This window comes from Palaemon carinicauda, chromosome 5 (assembly GCF_036898095.1).
Source record: "Palaemon carinicauda isolate YSFRI2023 chromosome 5, ASM3689809v2, whole genome shotgun sequence".
Classification (NCBI taxonomy): Eukaryota; Metazoa; Arthropoda; class Malacostraca; order Decapoda; family Palaemonidae; genus Palaemon; species Palaemon carinicauda.
The window spans coordinates 97,740,874-97,757,475 of NC_090729.1; positions in this window are offsets into that span (position 1 = coordinate 97,740,874).

The window sequence follows — 16,602 nt, forward strand, 5'->3', positions numbered from 1 at the left end:
TTATTTTTGGTTTTAGTTTTCCGATTTTTCTCGTTTCAGTGTCAGCCACCAATTTTGTTTGCCGCCTCTTCTCTGATCATTTTGTTTGCAAAGTTTACAACAACAATTACATTCGTAGTTGACCTTGTGTTAAGTATAGGAATGTCTTTAAGTGCTTGTTCAACCTCGCGTTTTCTTTCAGTAATTTTTGATGTTGTACTAGTTGATTTAATTAGCAACAGATTTTTTTCCTTAACTTTGTCAACAAATGTCGGTTTCTCCGGTTTTGGGTCTATCAATGTTTGAAGTGTTGCTTCAATTGATTCCATATTCATGGCAGGAATGTCAACTTTCTCAGTGAGGTCGGTAGTCTGGGAGTAATTTGCTGCGTGTGCGCTAAGGTCCACAAGTTTGTTTTCCAAGTCATCTATTTTCGCGTAATGTTTGTTCAGGGACAATTCTCTCACGTTCACATCTTCCTTTAATTTTGATATTACTAAATTGGCTTCTCTGGCTTCACGTACGCAGTATGGGCATAACACAGCTAGGTTAATCCGTTCATTATCAGTGATGCCTATTACTATATGCAAACATTTCGTATGGTAGAGTCTAATACATTCACATCCAATCCAGTTTTTTCGTTCTCCCTCCGTGGTTTCACATGTAAGGCAGAAATAGTTAGGAACAGACATAGTGTATTGTTTCTGATATGTTGATTGAATATTGTCTGGTGATTTCAGAATACCACATGCCTGTAAATGAGTGAATAATTATTAGTAATAATCCAGGGTTATCCCATTCTGCGTCGTCAGTTTTTAATGTTGATATGTTGAATCAAACGCAGGTGTATACGAAACGCTTTAATATATAATAATAGGCTACATTACTCTGTGGCTCTGGGCTTCCAACTGAGCGTCGAGCGTCTCGTAAACAATCTTACAAGCCAAAACATAAAAGTAACATATGAGCATCGCTCTCAAAAGACTTAAATCTTACTGCAGTACAAAAGTAAAAAGAGTCACATCCTATCTTTGAGGTAATTAATAAATACTTGAACCCTAATATCAAAATACATTATTTTACCTATGAACAATGCTTAAAGATGTTTTATCAATGCAATATGATGCAATGTTGCGCTAAATACATGTAACATTTGAGGTAATAAAGTACATTATTACAATAATACATAACAGTCTCCTCCCCCTTAACTTGACATTGTAAAAATCTTTAAAAACCTAATTTCTCAGTGGGCTTTCCTCTATTAATCCTATTAGGAAGCACTCTAACCTCATCTCGTACTGCTACAGGAATTGATTCTGAATCTACATTTGATGTTGGAGCATCTTGGTTAATATTTGACTCATTTTCAATCTCTAACATTCATATGCTCTACTGTATTTCTGTTTAATGGCTGTAATTGATCAACATGATGTTTAACAATATTTCCACCAACTTGAACATCATAATGTAAATTTCCTTTCTCTCTTACAATCTCTCCTGGTACCCACTTCTCTGGAGTGTTGTACGATCTTACCATGACATCAGATAAAGGTAAAAAATGTCTTACTTTTGGAAGATTTTCTACTTGTTTATACCCTTTATATTCTAAACCACTTTGCAAACTTGGATACAACAAATCTAATTTACACGTAATCAACCAATTTGATGGTGTCACACCTGTTGTGCTGTGCGGCGTTGTTCTATAAGGCAACAAAAAATTTGATATTTGTAAAAATATGTTACCTGAATTTGCTCTTCATATTGTGTTTAAATGTTTGAACAAACCTTTCAGCCTCTCCATTGGTAGCGGGATGATACGTTGCTAAAAATGTGTTTTATTCCATTAGCGTTACAAAATTCTTTAAACTCTTGTGAGGTAAATTGTGGACCATTATCTGTAACAATTCTCTCTGAAATACCATGTGTAGAAAAAATTTGCATTAACTCTTTTATTGTGGCATAAGACGTTGTTGTCTTCATTGGAATGACTTCTGGCCACTTCCTGTAAGCATCTACGACTATCAAAAACAAATAATTTAAAATAGGGCCTGCAAAATCTATATGCACTCTTTGCCATGGATACCTGGGTAACTCCCATGGGTGCATTCTAGCAAAATGAGGATTTTTCTGTTTCATAATGCAATTCATACAATTCCTTATGTAATCTTCCACATCCTTATCTACACCTGGCCATCATACAAAAGTTCTTGCAATTGACTTTGGTCTTACAATACCTTGGTGATCACCATGTATTTCAGACAAAACCTTATTCCTCAGTGAATTAGTAATAACTACCCTTGAACCTCTCATCACTATTCCTTGAGTTACACTCAGTTCATACCATATATCCTTATAGGGTTTACAATTTTCCTCTCTTCCACATAAGTCCCTACCTATCATTAAACTCTCTAAAACCTTACTAAGTACTGGGTCTCTCTTGGTACTGTGTGCTACATCTTTTGCTGTACTTGGTACATCATATACAGAAATTAACAGAATACTGTCATCATGCTCTTCTGGCGCTTTGTCGACTGGTAATCTAGATAAAGCATCTGCATTACCCATCTTTGATGCTGGACGGTATTCTATATCATAGTGGTACGCAGCTAACGTAACTGCCCAACGTTGTAGTCTTGCAGCCACCAACGTAGGTAAACTTGCTTTTGGTCCCAATATTGCTAATAAAGGGTTATGATCTGTAACAAGTGTGAACCTTTTCCTACCATAAAGATAAATATGAAATTTCTTAACTCCATACAGTAATGCTAAACCTTCTTTTTCTATTTGAGAGTAATTCCTTTCTGCCTTGTTCAATACTCTAGAAGTGAATGCAATTAGTTTTTCTGTTCCATCTGGCATTACATGAGATAATACTGCACCTAAACCTATGTTTGATGCATCACATACTAATTTAACCGGTAAATCCATTTGATAATGTACTAGGAATGCAGGTGATGTTATTTCCTGTTTGATTCTTTCAAAAGATTCCTGACACTCTTGTGTCCACTTCCATTCTGCACCCTTATTCAACAAATTAAACAATGGATGTGCAACTGTAGACAAATTCTGAATGAAATTCCCATAAAATGTTACTAAACCTAAAAATTATTGTAATTCCTTAACATTTTCTGGTACTTTTGTTGATTGTACAGCTTTAATCTTCTCTTTAGTTTTGTGAATACCCTTGCCATTTATTACAAAACCTAAGTATTCCACTGAATCAACTTCTAAAATACATTTGCTCTTATTTACTCTAATATTATGTTCCTTCAACTTCTTCAGAACTGTTCGCAATCTTTCTCTATGTTCTCTTGTGTCTTTACCAGCCATTAAAACATCATCTATAGAAATGAATACTCCTTGCATTCCTGAAAAAATCTTATCCATAGTTTTTTGCCATATAGCTGGACTACTTGCAACTCCAGAAGGTAATCTCTTTGGCCTAAACAAACCTAAGGATGTATTTACTATACATAATTCTTGTGAACTTTCATCCATGGGAAGCTGTTGAAATGCTTGTCTTAAATCTAACTTGGAAAAACAGTGCATCCTGACATAGTTGCAAAGATGTATTTTGGATTTCGTAATGGATGTTGAGCTACTTGCAGTTGTGGATTCAACGATACTTTTTGGTCTTGGCCTTGTCGTTGTGATGGAAGGTTCCTTTAGGTAGCTTTCTAAGGAATATTTGCTACAGTGATACTCCCAGAGAATTAACCGAAGGTCTCCAGAATTCTAACTCCTGGCGCGAGTATCCTTAATATAAATTTAAGGATATCGCATAATATCAGGGGACGTATTTTTAGAAACAACACATAGTAAGCTTTACCCCGTATAGATTTAACTCTTTGAGGGGGAGGAGTGGCGAACGAAAGGGGAGCCGTTACCAAGGTATCCGGTGGACCTCCTCTCCGTACTACTACGGGCCATCATTCCTTGTTCAGTAGCAACTAAGCTAAGTGCGCTCCCAAGCTTTTCCCGGTGTTTGTTACGGATTTTTGGAATATAATCATGCAATCTCCAGCATCTTCCTCCTCTGAAAAGTTGAGTATTTAATCTTTCCTATGTATAATCTTAAGGCTCCCTTCTCACAGTTAAATTCGTATAATTCAAGTGTGTTTGGTTGAGCGTAGCCAACACCGGAGGCGGCCATTTTCAGACTGCTGTCACACATTATAAATGAATTTTATTTAGTCATCAGAGCGACATTCCTGGTATTTAGCTATAAATTTTAGCATATTAGGCAAATTATAATAGTGAAGATATTGCATACGATATTATTTTATTCCTCTTCCTATATGTGACTTTACTTTTCATATACGACGGGGACCCCGGTGGTACCAACCTTGGCCACGGTCCCCACCAGAGTTAGGCTAGCCTAACTCGTATAAGTATACGTTAGTAAAGTAATTCCCCACGTTTAACTTCACCCTATCGTTCCTTATTAATTTGGATGGGGACATACATCCCCTAGAATTTATGGATAAGATTCGACATATACTCTTTTAGAGAAAAGAGGCTTAACCCTTCCTCCCTCCCTGAGCCGCCGCCATTACAGGCGGCAACCCCTATCTTTCGTCATTTGCTGTTGAGTAGTAAACTCTGGCTTAACTTAGATAGTTATGCACCATCTGTCTTTTTTACCGCTGAATATCCCGGCGTCAAAATAAGATGGTAGCTCAGGGTGTACTATCATGTAGCCGACAATGTCGCCAACAGGGGAATCTTTGTTCCTCTGCTGGCCACGACGTCATCGGCATAGGAAGCCATGCTAACTTCAGTCACGGCCGAAAATAGTCGGCGTACCTGCCGCCGCCTTTCTCCCCTGTGAACTATAAGACCCTTTCCCCTCCCCCCCCCCCCTCTGTCCTTTAGTGTCGGCCTAGCCGTTACAACATTCTTTCGCCGGTATTCAGTCAGTCATCCCGGCTTGCCGGGTTAACTGCTTTGCCGGCCGGTACCCTACCAGCGGCGGTTAGGTTGCCGCCTCGGTCACTTCCTCCTTATGTCCTTCCTTCACCGGAAGAGAATGCCCCGGGATGAAATACTGAGCCAGCCCTGACGGCTGCCGGTAGGAAACCCAGCATACTGTTGAGATTCTTCATTCCTCTCTTGGCCTGCCATCCACAAACCTTGCAACCAACAGTACAGCCAGCAGCAAAATCTTGTGGATAGATGGAAGCTAAAATGAAATGGATTCCTCCCCTTCCATTAGAACTCTCATTCTGGCAAGGAGACAGTAGGCGGCAGGATAGCCCTCCTACATTTCCAGTTATTGTGCTAAACCATAGTAATAGGAAACCCTCCTTCCCATTATTTTTCTCTCTCTATCGCTTAGTGCCGCCAGTCACCAGCCTAACCCCGGTAGTATACCGGTAAAAGTACAGTATACAACAATACAGTAGTACAAGTATTTCTAACATACTCTGTGTATCCTATCACAGAGTATGATAGAAATATGTTGAGGTTGAATAATCCCTCAACACCCAGATGAATCCTTTGATCATCAGGACCCATATAAAACACCGTTCATTATTAATATACTACAGATGGAGAAGTTAGTATAAATACTTACTAACCCCATCTCTAAGTATTAGAGTCGTTCCACCCTGTATTCTCCCTTATCGGGAATTTAAATATTATTATTGACGGATGTCTCAGCGACTGCCTTTCCTTTCTAGCTTACTATCCTAATCTACTAAATATAATAGTAAGTATTACTATTAATTGAACGTATTTATATCAATGATATAAACAACTGTATACTCATTGAAACCTTTTCCTTTACAGGAGCCAATGGTGATGTGTGCAGTTGTGTTCTGCAACCACAAGAGTAAGGACTTTTGTGGGCATACGATGTGCAGGTCCCATGCCCCCTGCTGCATCGTATCTGGATCCCTGAAGTACTGGGACCAGAGGGGTTGCTCCAACTGCTCGACCTTGCTGTCCAATGGCTTTGGAGAAACCATCCTTGGCTCCTTGGAGGCTAGGGATATAGCAAGGGAAACTCTTCGTAGGTGGGAAAGAGGGTTCCAAAAGAACTCTGCGGGACCTTACCTGCCTAATGAATCTCTTAGGTGCCTTCTGTTCCCTAAGGCTCATCCTAGTGGGGTAGTACCCCAGGGACAGGTGCAGCCTCCCTTCGTCCAGCTGAAGATTGACGTGTACATCCATAAGGAACTTGAAGGCATGGACATCCACCAAGAACGGATGTCGGAAGTGTCTACCGACACTGAACAGGACCTACTGCAAGAAGGCCCTGAAGAAGACGTGGTTCAACCACCAACGGAGGAAGAAGGATCCGTTTCAACGGTGACTGAGGACCCTCAGTTCACCGTGATGGCATATCAACCTCTTCAGCTCCAACTCCCCAACCTACTACACAGGTCGACAGGAGCGAGGCGCTCCTAATGTCGATCCAGCAGATGTTGGCAGTGTTCCAGAAGGAACAAGAAGAGATGAAGCAAGACATTAAGCAGACGAAGAGAGAGGTACAAGAAGGGAAGTGCCCTGGCACTTCCAGGGGCTCTACTTAACCCCTTTAAAATATTTGACCTCCCTCAATGCTCCGAAACCAACCCCTGGAGGTATACGGAGCACATGCCCATGATAAATGGGAAGCTATACATCTCCGAGAAGTTGGGGGCCAAACCACTTGAAGATCTTGAATTCTGGCCCAGCTTTTCAGCGTACCCAGATTGTTACGTGAGAATGCCAGATGATCCTGCGTCCGGCGAGGAGACGGTACCGAAAGAAGTCATTGTCTTCGAACATGACAAGGCACAGGCCATCCTTACCAAGACCCTGAAAGGAGCCGGATATACCATCTCCAAAGTCTCAGCACTGAGCAAGAGGCATCCAACCTTCATTGCCCCTTCCTCCAGAACTTTCCCCTTTTCAGTGAAGTCCTCGACTGTGTCATGAAAGCAGTCGAAGAGGGGAAACCCTGCCCAGTCCTAGAGGAATGTAAATCATTATCTCTAGCTATGCCCACCTGCGAGGAGAAGTGGAAAGAGGTACATCTAACCTTCTTCGTCTCGAAGTTGGATACGGAGATAGCAGGCCAACAGTTCAATGAGAACCTTCCAAAGTTGACAGATCATCTTTTGAGAAGGGAACAGGGGACGAAAGAAAGACTTGCCGCCTACCTGTCTCATCAGAACTAATTGGAAATGTGTGCAGGCCTAAATAATGCCCCAGACATGTATATGGTCTTAGCCAAGTCTCACATGGGTACCCTTGTGAAGGACTTGTATGCTTTTGTAAGGTCAAGGAGGACCTGTAGAAAGCATGTGTTCGCTGCAGCAACAGTGAAACACGAACCCAGAAAACTGATCTCATCATGCATCTGGGCCAAAGACGTTTTCCCACAAGATGTGGTCCAAGAAGTCATTGCCAAAGCCGTGGGGCATGTCTTCAAAGAGGAAATCTTCATCAGACAGAGGTCCTTAGCCTAAGAACAAAAAGGCAAGAAGACTACGTAGACCTGCACAACTTCCGGCCGTGACCATGGCCACGGTGCCTCAAATGGTAGCCCAGCCGCAAACCACCTTCCAGATGGTCCCTCAGCAGCTGGTAGCCCAGTCACCTGTCTTTAACCCAGGCTTTGAGAGGCACACGACCACCTTTCGGCCCTACAAAGGTAGAGGCCCAAAAAGAGGTTCCTCCGGAAACCCCCCAAGGGGCAGAGGAGGACGCGGTCACGGAAACAAGTCCTCAGGAACCTCTAAATAATGAGAGTTTCCAGGTAGGGGCAGACTCTTTCACTTTCAGGATCATTGGATCTTCGATCCCTGGGCCCACAGCCTAATTACGAATGGACTTGGTTGGAAATGGAACAAAATTCCACCCCATTTTCAAGAACTCTTCCAACATTCCAACCCCTTGTTGGAAGAATATACCTCAGAACTCCTGAACAAGAAGGTAATAAGGAGAGTGAAGTCCATCAAGTTCCAGGGAAGGCTGTTTTCTGTTCCCGAGAAAGACTCAGACAAACTCAGAGTCATTCTAGACTTGTCTCCACTCAACAAGTTCATCGAGAACAACAAGTTCCGGATGCTTACAGTGCAACACATAAGGACCCTTCTACCCAAAGGGGCGTACACAGTCTCAATAGACCTGGCAGATGCTTACTGGCACCTACCAGTCAGTAGGCCCCCTCTCCTCCTACCTAGGATTCAGGCTACAGAAGACAAAATTTGTCTTCACAGCCATGTCCTTTGGACTAAACATACCCCCAAGGATATTAACAAAGCTAGCAGATACAATCATCCAGCAACTATGCTCCAAGGGAGTTCAAGTAGTAGCATACCTAGATGATTGACTGGTGTGGGCAGCATACAAGACTACTTGTCTGCAAGCGGCCGGAAAGGTGATCCAGTTCCTAGAGCACCTGGGCTTCAAGATCAATCGCAGGAAGTCTCGCCTTTCTCTAGCTCAGAAGTTTCAATGGTTAGGAATCCATTGGAACTTACACTCACACCATCTCTCCATTCCATAAAAGAAGAGGAGAGAGATAGCGGGAGCTGTCAAGAGACTAATCCAACACAAGAGGATATCAAGACGCCAACAGGAAAGAGTATTGGGCTCTCTCCAGTTTGCAGAAGTGACAGACCCGGTGCTAAAAGCACGACTAAAGGATGCGTCAAGAGTCTGGAGAAGATACGCATCAAACGCTCGAAGAGATCAACTAAGGTTGACCCTGACCCGATTGCGCACACTATTAAGGCCGTGGTCCAAAGCCAAGAGCCTAGCACAGACAATTCCCTTGCAACCACTACAAGGATGGGAGGCCATTTGCAAGAAAGGAAAGTGCAAGGGAATTGGTCACACCAATTCAAAACCTTTCACATCAACATCTTGGAGGCCATGGCAGTCTTCCTAACGTTGAAAAAACTATCCCCTCACAGAGCAGTCCACATCAGACTGGTACTGGACAACGAAGTGATAGTAAAATGTCTAAATCGACACGGCTCGAGATCACCTCACATCAATCATGTGATGTTAGCCCTCTTATACCTGGTAAGGAAGAGAGGATGGCTCTTATCAGGAGTTCACCTTCAAGGGTTCCGCAATGTGACGGCGGACACTCTATCCAGGCGAAAGCCAATAGAGACAGAATGGTCCCTAGACGTAGACTCATTCTCCTTCATCTCGGAAAAAGTCATGGAACTGCAGATCGACCTCTTCGCGACAAGTGACAACAAGAAACTACCTCATTACGTAGCCCCTTACATGGACCCTCAAGCAGAAGCGATAGACGCCATGTCTCTCGACTGGAACAGATGGAATCGGATTTACCTGTTTCCACCAACAAATCTCCTGCTAAAAGTTCTCTACAAACTAGGATCCTTCAAAGGAACAGCTGCAGTAGTGGCCCCCAAATGGCCCAAAAGCAATTGGTTCCCTCTAGTTCTAGAATTGAAACTGAAGCTGTTTCCTCTGCCGAACACAGTTTTATCCCAACTGGTTCAGAAGTCGACTGTTTACGCTTCATCCTTGAGAACCAACAAGCTACATCTCATGATTTTCTCGCCCTAGCAGCGAAGAAAAAGTTTCGGATCTCAAAGGACAAAATCGACTTCATTGAAGAGTACAAGTCAAGTTCAACTAGGAGGCAATACGAATCATCTTGGAAGAAATGGGTTTCCTTTGTGAAAACAAGGAAACCAACAGAAATATCGATAGATTTCTGTCTTTCTTTCTTCATCCACCTACACGAACAGGGCCTGGCTTCCACTACGATAACTGCGTGTAAGTCGGCTTTGACTAGACCTCTTCTATATGCCTTTGCGGTGGACCTCACAAGTGAAATCTTCAATATGATACCAAAAGCATGCACTAGCCTCAAGCCGGCAACCCCTCCAAAGCCCATCACATGGTCGTTGGACAAGGTCTTGCATTATGCTTCGAATCTGAACAATGAGGATTCCACCCTAAAGGATCTAACACAGAAAGTTATTTTTCTGTTTGCAATAGCCTCAGGGGCTAGAGTTAGTGAAATAGTGGCCTTATCCAGAAATGAAGGCCATATTCAGTTCCTAGACACAGGAGAATTGAACCTCTTCCCTGATCCTGCTTTTCTCGCCAAGAACGAGCTACCCAATCAAATGGTGGGGCCCTTGGAAAATCTGACCACTGAAGGAAGATGTCTCTCTATGTCCAGTAAAGGGTCTCCAGGTCTATCTTCGAAGAACTTCAGACTTCAAGGAGGGACAGCTCTTACGAGGTGAAACCTCAGGATCGAATCTATCCCTAAGACAACCGAGAGGGAAACTCACCTACTTTATTCGCAGAGCGGATCCTGACAGCACACCCGCAGGTCACGATCTAAGGAAAGTTGCTTCTCCGTTGAATTTCTTCCAACATATGGACTTTGAGAGGCTCCGCTCATATACGGGGTGGAAATCATCCAGAGTCTTCTATAAACATTATACGAAACAAGTACACGAGATAAAACACTTTGTAGTGTCATAAAACCCGTGGTCTAGTGCTGCGATGAAAAGTGGACTGTTTTGGGACTCGACAGTGCATCGCGTGAATAGGTATTAATACCTTCTAGTGAAATCATTACGGTGATTAATAGACTGTTCTATACAGGTGAAGAATCTAACCAATAACACCAGTGCCGAGTGAACATTTGGACACACTGTTGATGCATATCCAACATCTGAGTGAAACTAGACATGCTTAGCTACACATTCATTTGAGTAGCATTAAATAATGAATTCATATAAGTATATTCTTCCCTTACAGGTCAGAAATATATATAACCATGATGTTTATCTATGCAAGGTTAGATTTCTACTTTGTTATGTCTACATTTATAATTTACTTTGCTTATGAAAATAAATAGAAAAAATATAGCTGCGTCTTCTTTTATCCTCAGTTAATAGAAATAAAAGACACCCAGAGTTTTATTCTATTCCTTTAAATAGAACCTTGAATAGTAGAGATGTCCAAAGCACGAAAAAATAATCTCTAAGAAAGTTTCCCTTTTATTCTTACGGATATACAAACTTTGAATCCTTATAGTCGAAGTCGACACTTTCCCTGCAGGGGGCAGGAAACCCTAAGCCAGTTCCAAGCTTAGTGGATATGACAGATAACGGTAATGTCATATACGGCTCGGTCTAGCAGACCATATAAGGAATTCATTCAGAGTAAAGGCACTTACACAAACCCACAGATATAGTACTTTCAAGTTAATTCTCTGGTAAGCTTCCATCAGGACGACATGGCCGAGCCCAAAAAACGGATTTTGAGCAAAGTGAAATATATATTTTTGGGTGAGATAGCCATGTTGTCCTGATGGACAACACTCTAAATTTGAAAATTTTTGATAAATTTTCGTAATATAATTTCTGTAAATGTTGTATACTATCAACACTGTGTACTATGTACACACGGCACAAGTGTTATCTGTATAATTCCATACCTGAGATTTTGAACAGTCTTAGTGTCACCATGGTGACATTCAATTAAAAAGTATTGCACTGGAAGTGTCAATACCTTTCCACCTTAATTGATAGTCCCAATCAATTAACTGTTCATCGCAGCACTAGACAACAGGTTTTAATACACTACCTGCCGCCACCACATAATGCTTCAGTTCGTGGACTTGCTTTGCGTAGTGTTTGTAGAACAGTCTGGATGACTTCCATCCAGTATATGAGCGAAGACGCTCAAAGTCCATATACTGAAAAAAAATTCAGTGATGAAGCAATTTTTCTCGGATCATGACCTGCGGGTGTACTGTCAGGATCCGCTCTGCGAATGAAGTAGGTGAGCTTCACCCTCAGTTGTTTTAGGGACAAGTTTGATCCTGAAGTTTCTCCTTTGAAGAGCTGTCCTCCCCTGAAGTCTAAAGTTCTACGAAGATAGACCTTTAGACACTCTACTGGACACAGAGAGACATCTTCCTTCAGAGGGCAGATTCTCCAGGGACCCCATCTCTTAATGGGTAGCTCGTTCTTGGCGAGAAAGGTTGGATCAGGAAAGAGATTCAGTTCTCCCACTGTGAACTGAATATGGCCCTCATCTCTTGATATGGCTACTATTTCACTAACTCTAGCCCCTGAGGCTATAGCGAACAGGAAAATAACCTTCTGGGTTAGATCCTTGAGAGAACAATCTACATTGTTCACAGAAGAAGCATAATGTAGGACCTTGTCCAAAGACCAAGAAATGGGCTTCAGAGGAGCTGCAGGCCTAAGTCTAGCGCATGCCTTCGGGATCTTGTTAAAGATTTCGTTCGTCAGGTCCACTTGAAAGGCGTATAGAAGAGGTCTAGTCAGGGCTGACTAGCACGTAGTTATCGTTTTGGCTGCCAGACCTTGTTCATGAAGGTGGATAAAGAAGGACAGACAGAAGTCTATTGAAATTTCTTTCGGTCCTTTTGCTTTAACAAAACCAACCAACTTTTTCCAAGACGATTCATATTGTCTTCTAGTTGACTTAGACTTGTATTCTTCCAAGAAGTCTATACTGCCTTTTGAGATCCCAGATCTTTTCTTAATGGCTAAGGCGAGAAAATCATGAAATGAAGGTTTTGGGTTCTCTGTGATGAAGCGAAGACAGTCGACTTCTGAACCCGTTGAGATAGTGCTGGGTTCGGTACAAGGACCAGCCTCAGCATCAGTTCCATCACTAGAGGGAACCAGTTGCTCTTGGGCCACTTGGGGGCTACTAGAGCTGCCGTTCCCTGAAAGGATCTCAGCTTGTTGAGGACCTTCAGCAGGAGATTGGATGGAAGGAACAGGAAATCCCGGGTCCATTCGTTCATAATAGGGACATGGCATCCTTTGTCTCCTCTAGAGGGTCCTCGTATGGGGCTAAATATCGAGGTAGTTTCTTAATGTTGCTCGTCGCAAAAAGGTCGATCTGCAGTTCCGGGACTTGTTCCAAGATGGAGGCGAATGATTCTGCGTCTAGGGACCATTCTGACTCTAACGGCTTGAGCCTGAATAGAACATCCGCTGTCACATTGCGGAACCTTTGTAAATGAACTGCTGATAGGTGCTATCTCTCTAGACAAAGGATGGCTAATATCACATGGTTGATATGGGACGATCTCGAGCCTTGTCGGTTCAGACATCTCACTATCACTTCGCTGTCCAAGACCAGCCTGATGTGGACTAATCTGCGAGGGGAGAGTTTTTCCATCGTCAAGAGGACTGCAATGGCTTCCAAAATGTTGATGAGAAAGGCCTTGAACAGAGATGACCAAGTCCCTTGGACTTTCCTTTGATGTGAGTGAACTCCCCATTCTTCCGTCGAGGCATCCATATGGATGGTCATCAATGGCAGAGGTGGTTGCAAGGGCATGGTCCTCATTAGGCTCTTGGCCTTTAACCATGGGTTGAGAAGTGATCATAGTAAGGCCAGTATCGGTCATTTTAGATCTCTTCGAGCGTTTGATGTGTATCTTCTCCAGACTCCTGACGCATCTTTTAGCTGTGCTCTTAGCACTGGGTCTGTTACTGCTGCGAACTGGAGAGAGCCCAATACTTTTTCCTGTTGGAGTCTTGAAAATCCGACAGTACTCTCTTGACAGACCTTGCGATCTCCCTCTTCTTTCCTGCGGGAATGGAGAGACGATGTGACCTCAGGTTCTAATGGCTTTCCAGCCATTGAAACCTTTGAGCTGGAGAGAGTCGAGACTTCTTGAAGTCGATCTTGCATCCCGGATGTTCCAGGAACTGGATCACTTCTTTGGATGCTTGCAGACAAACCGTTTCGGATGCTGCCCGCACCAGCCAGTCGTCCAGGTACGCTGCTACTTGAACACCTTCTAGGCGTAGTTGTTGCACGACTGCGTCTGCAAGTTTCATGAAGATACTTTGGACTATGTTTAGTCCGAAGGGTATGGCTCTTAGAACAAACTTTATATTCTTTAACTTGAATCCTAGAAGGTGCCAATAGGCATCTGTCAGGTCTATCAAGACTGAGAACGCCCCTTTTTGTAACAGGGTCCTTATGTGTTGAAGGATTAACATCCTGAACTAGCTGTTTTTTATGAACTTGTTGAGTGGTGACAAGTCCAGAATGACTCTGAGTTTTTCTGAGTCCTTGGGAACATAAAACAGCCTTCCCTGGAATTTGATGGACTTTGCTTTCCTTATAACCTGTATGCTCAAGACCTATAGGGTATATTCCTCTAATGTGGTGGCGGAGTGTTCGAAGAATAGAGGAAATCATGGTGGAGACTTGATTAGGCCCTGAGCCCAAGGATCGAAGGTCCAACGATCCTGATATTGTTGGAGCCTCCCCCCTACCGAAAGCGTCTCCTTGCCTCGATTGATCGGAGGGTTTACCTCCTCGACCGCATCCTCCCCTACCTCTTGAGGGATGTCTAGAGGAGCCCCGTCTGGATCCTTTACCTTTCAACCGAAAGGTAGTAGTCTGCCTCTCAAACACAGGGTTGAATGCTGGTGACTGGGCAACCAACTGTTGAGGCACCACTTGGAAGTTGGTCTATGTTTGGGCCACCACTTGGGGCACCGCGGTCATAGTAATTGTGGGATGTTGTTGAGCAGGCCGAGGAGGAAGTCTAGACTTCTTCGTCTTCCTTTTAGGTTGGGGACCCGCATCCGGGGAAGACTTCCTCTTTGAAGAGATGCCCAATTCTGGAGAAGATTCCTATTCTCCGTGATGGCTTTCTCAACTACCTCTTTGACTACTTCGTTCGGGAAGAGGTCTTTACCCTAGATGTTAGAAGATATCAGCTTCCTGGGTTCATGTTTCACTGTTGCAACAGCGAACACAAACTCTCTACAGGCTCTCCTAGCCTTCATGAAAGCATACAGGTCCTTTACTAGGGTGGCCATATGCATTTTGCCCAGGACCATGAGCATGTCTGGGGTACTTCGTTGGCCTGCACATATCTCTATGCAGTTTTGTAGGGATAAAGATGCCGTAAGTCTCTCCTTCGTCTCTTGTTCCTTGCACAAGAGAAAGTCAGAAAGTTTAGGGAGATTCTCACTAAACTGTCGTCCAGCGATATCTATGTCCAGTTTCCCTCCTGAGAAGGTTAGGTGGACTTCCTTCCATTCCTTCTCCTGCATGGGCAAGGCTAACGACAGAGGCCTGCACTCCTCTAGTGCAGGGCATGGTTTGCCTGCCGGGCATGGTTTGCCTGCCGGGCATGGTTTGCCTGCCTCCACTGCCTTGGCAACAGATTTAAATGCCTTCAACGTAAAGGGGAAGGCTATTGAAGCAGGAGCAAGAAAGGTAGGGTGTTTCTTGCTCAAGGTGGACACTTTCGAAACCGAATAGCCTGCCTTTCTCAGGCTACTTGACAAGAGAGCCTGTGCCTTATCGTGGTCGAGAACCATGACCTCCTTCGGTTCCGTCTCCTCTTTTGGCATTGGTTCATGCTTCAGTTGAATGAAGCATTCAGGGTAAGCATTAAAGCTTGGCCAAAACTGGATCTCGTCTAAGGGGACAGCTCCCATCTTCTCAGAGATGTAGAGTTTGACGTTCGAAATCGGCATAAACTCCGCATACTTCCAGAGATTGGTTTAGGAGCAGGTTGGGAAGTCTTGGACTATGGGTAGCTTGTATGACCCTCGGGAGGCAATAAGTGGAGCTTCACGGAGCTCTCTCTCGAATTTCACTTCCCTTGCTTCCCCTCGTTTGCGAATGTTCTCCATTAAATCCATAAGATGGGCCAGTGCCTGGCTCATGTTGTCCAATGGAGGGGTAGAAGCTGAAGATGTTGAGGGTAACGGCTCCGGTGCCAGCACAGACGGAAGGAACTCCGACTCAACATCATCACCTTCCAGAGGTAGAGTAGACTCCTCCTCTGGATCATCCTTTAATAGATCCTTTTCAGTGTCCATAGACACTTCCGACATCCTTACCTCCTTGTGGATGTCCATACTTTGCAACGCCTCCCTGATATCCGTCTCGAGGGCAATCTGGATGCAGAGAGGTCCGAGTCGTGCTTGGGGCACAACCATTTCACTACCCGCTTTCGGGAACAGCAAGCTACGCATCCTATCGTTAGGTAGGTATGGTTCCGGAGAGTTCTGCTGGAACCCTCTTACCCACTTGTGCAGCTTTTCACGTGCCGCATCCCTCGACTCCGTTGACTTGGGGTCGTCGAAACCTTCGGTCACCAAGGTCCGGCAGATATTGCAGACTTGGGGGTCCCAATATTGCAGGGATACGGTAATGATAGTGCAGAGGGCATGAGACCTGCACGCTTTGTGACCGTAGAAGTTCCTACTCCTATGGTTGCTGAAGATCGCATCGCATTTCATCTGGGGTTCCTCCTGTAAAGAAAGGAAAATAAAATGAGTATGCGAATGTTTATCTCACATGATGAACAGATATGCAAATATTAATATTTTAATCATTATAGCTTAGGATAGTAAGCTAGAAAGAAATAGGGAAAGACACATACTTGTGTATCCCTCCCAGCCAATTGCTGTGACCTCCCCCAATATTAAAGATATGGAGTTTCCTTTATCAGGGCAACTCAAAATAGAAGGGTTGTAACCTCTAGGGATAGAAAAGGTGTACACTGCCACTGACCCTTCTTAATTATTTAATATTGTGGGGTAAGTATTAACTACTTTCTAATCAGAGTATTGAAGGAATTCTATTCTTTCAATATAG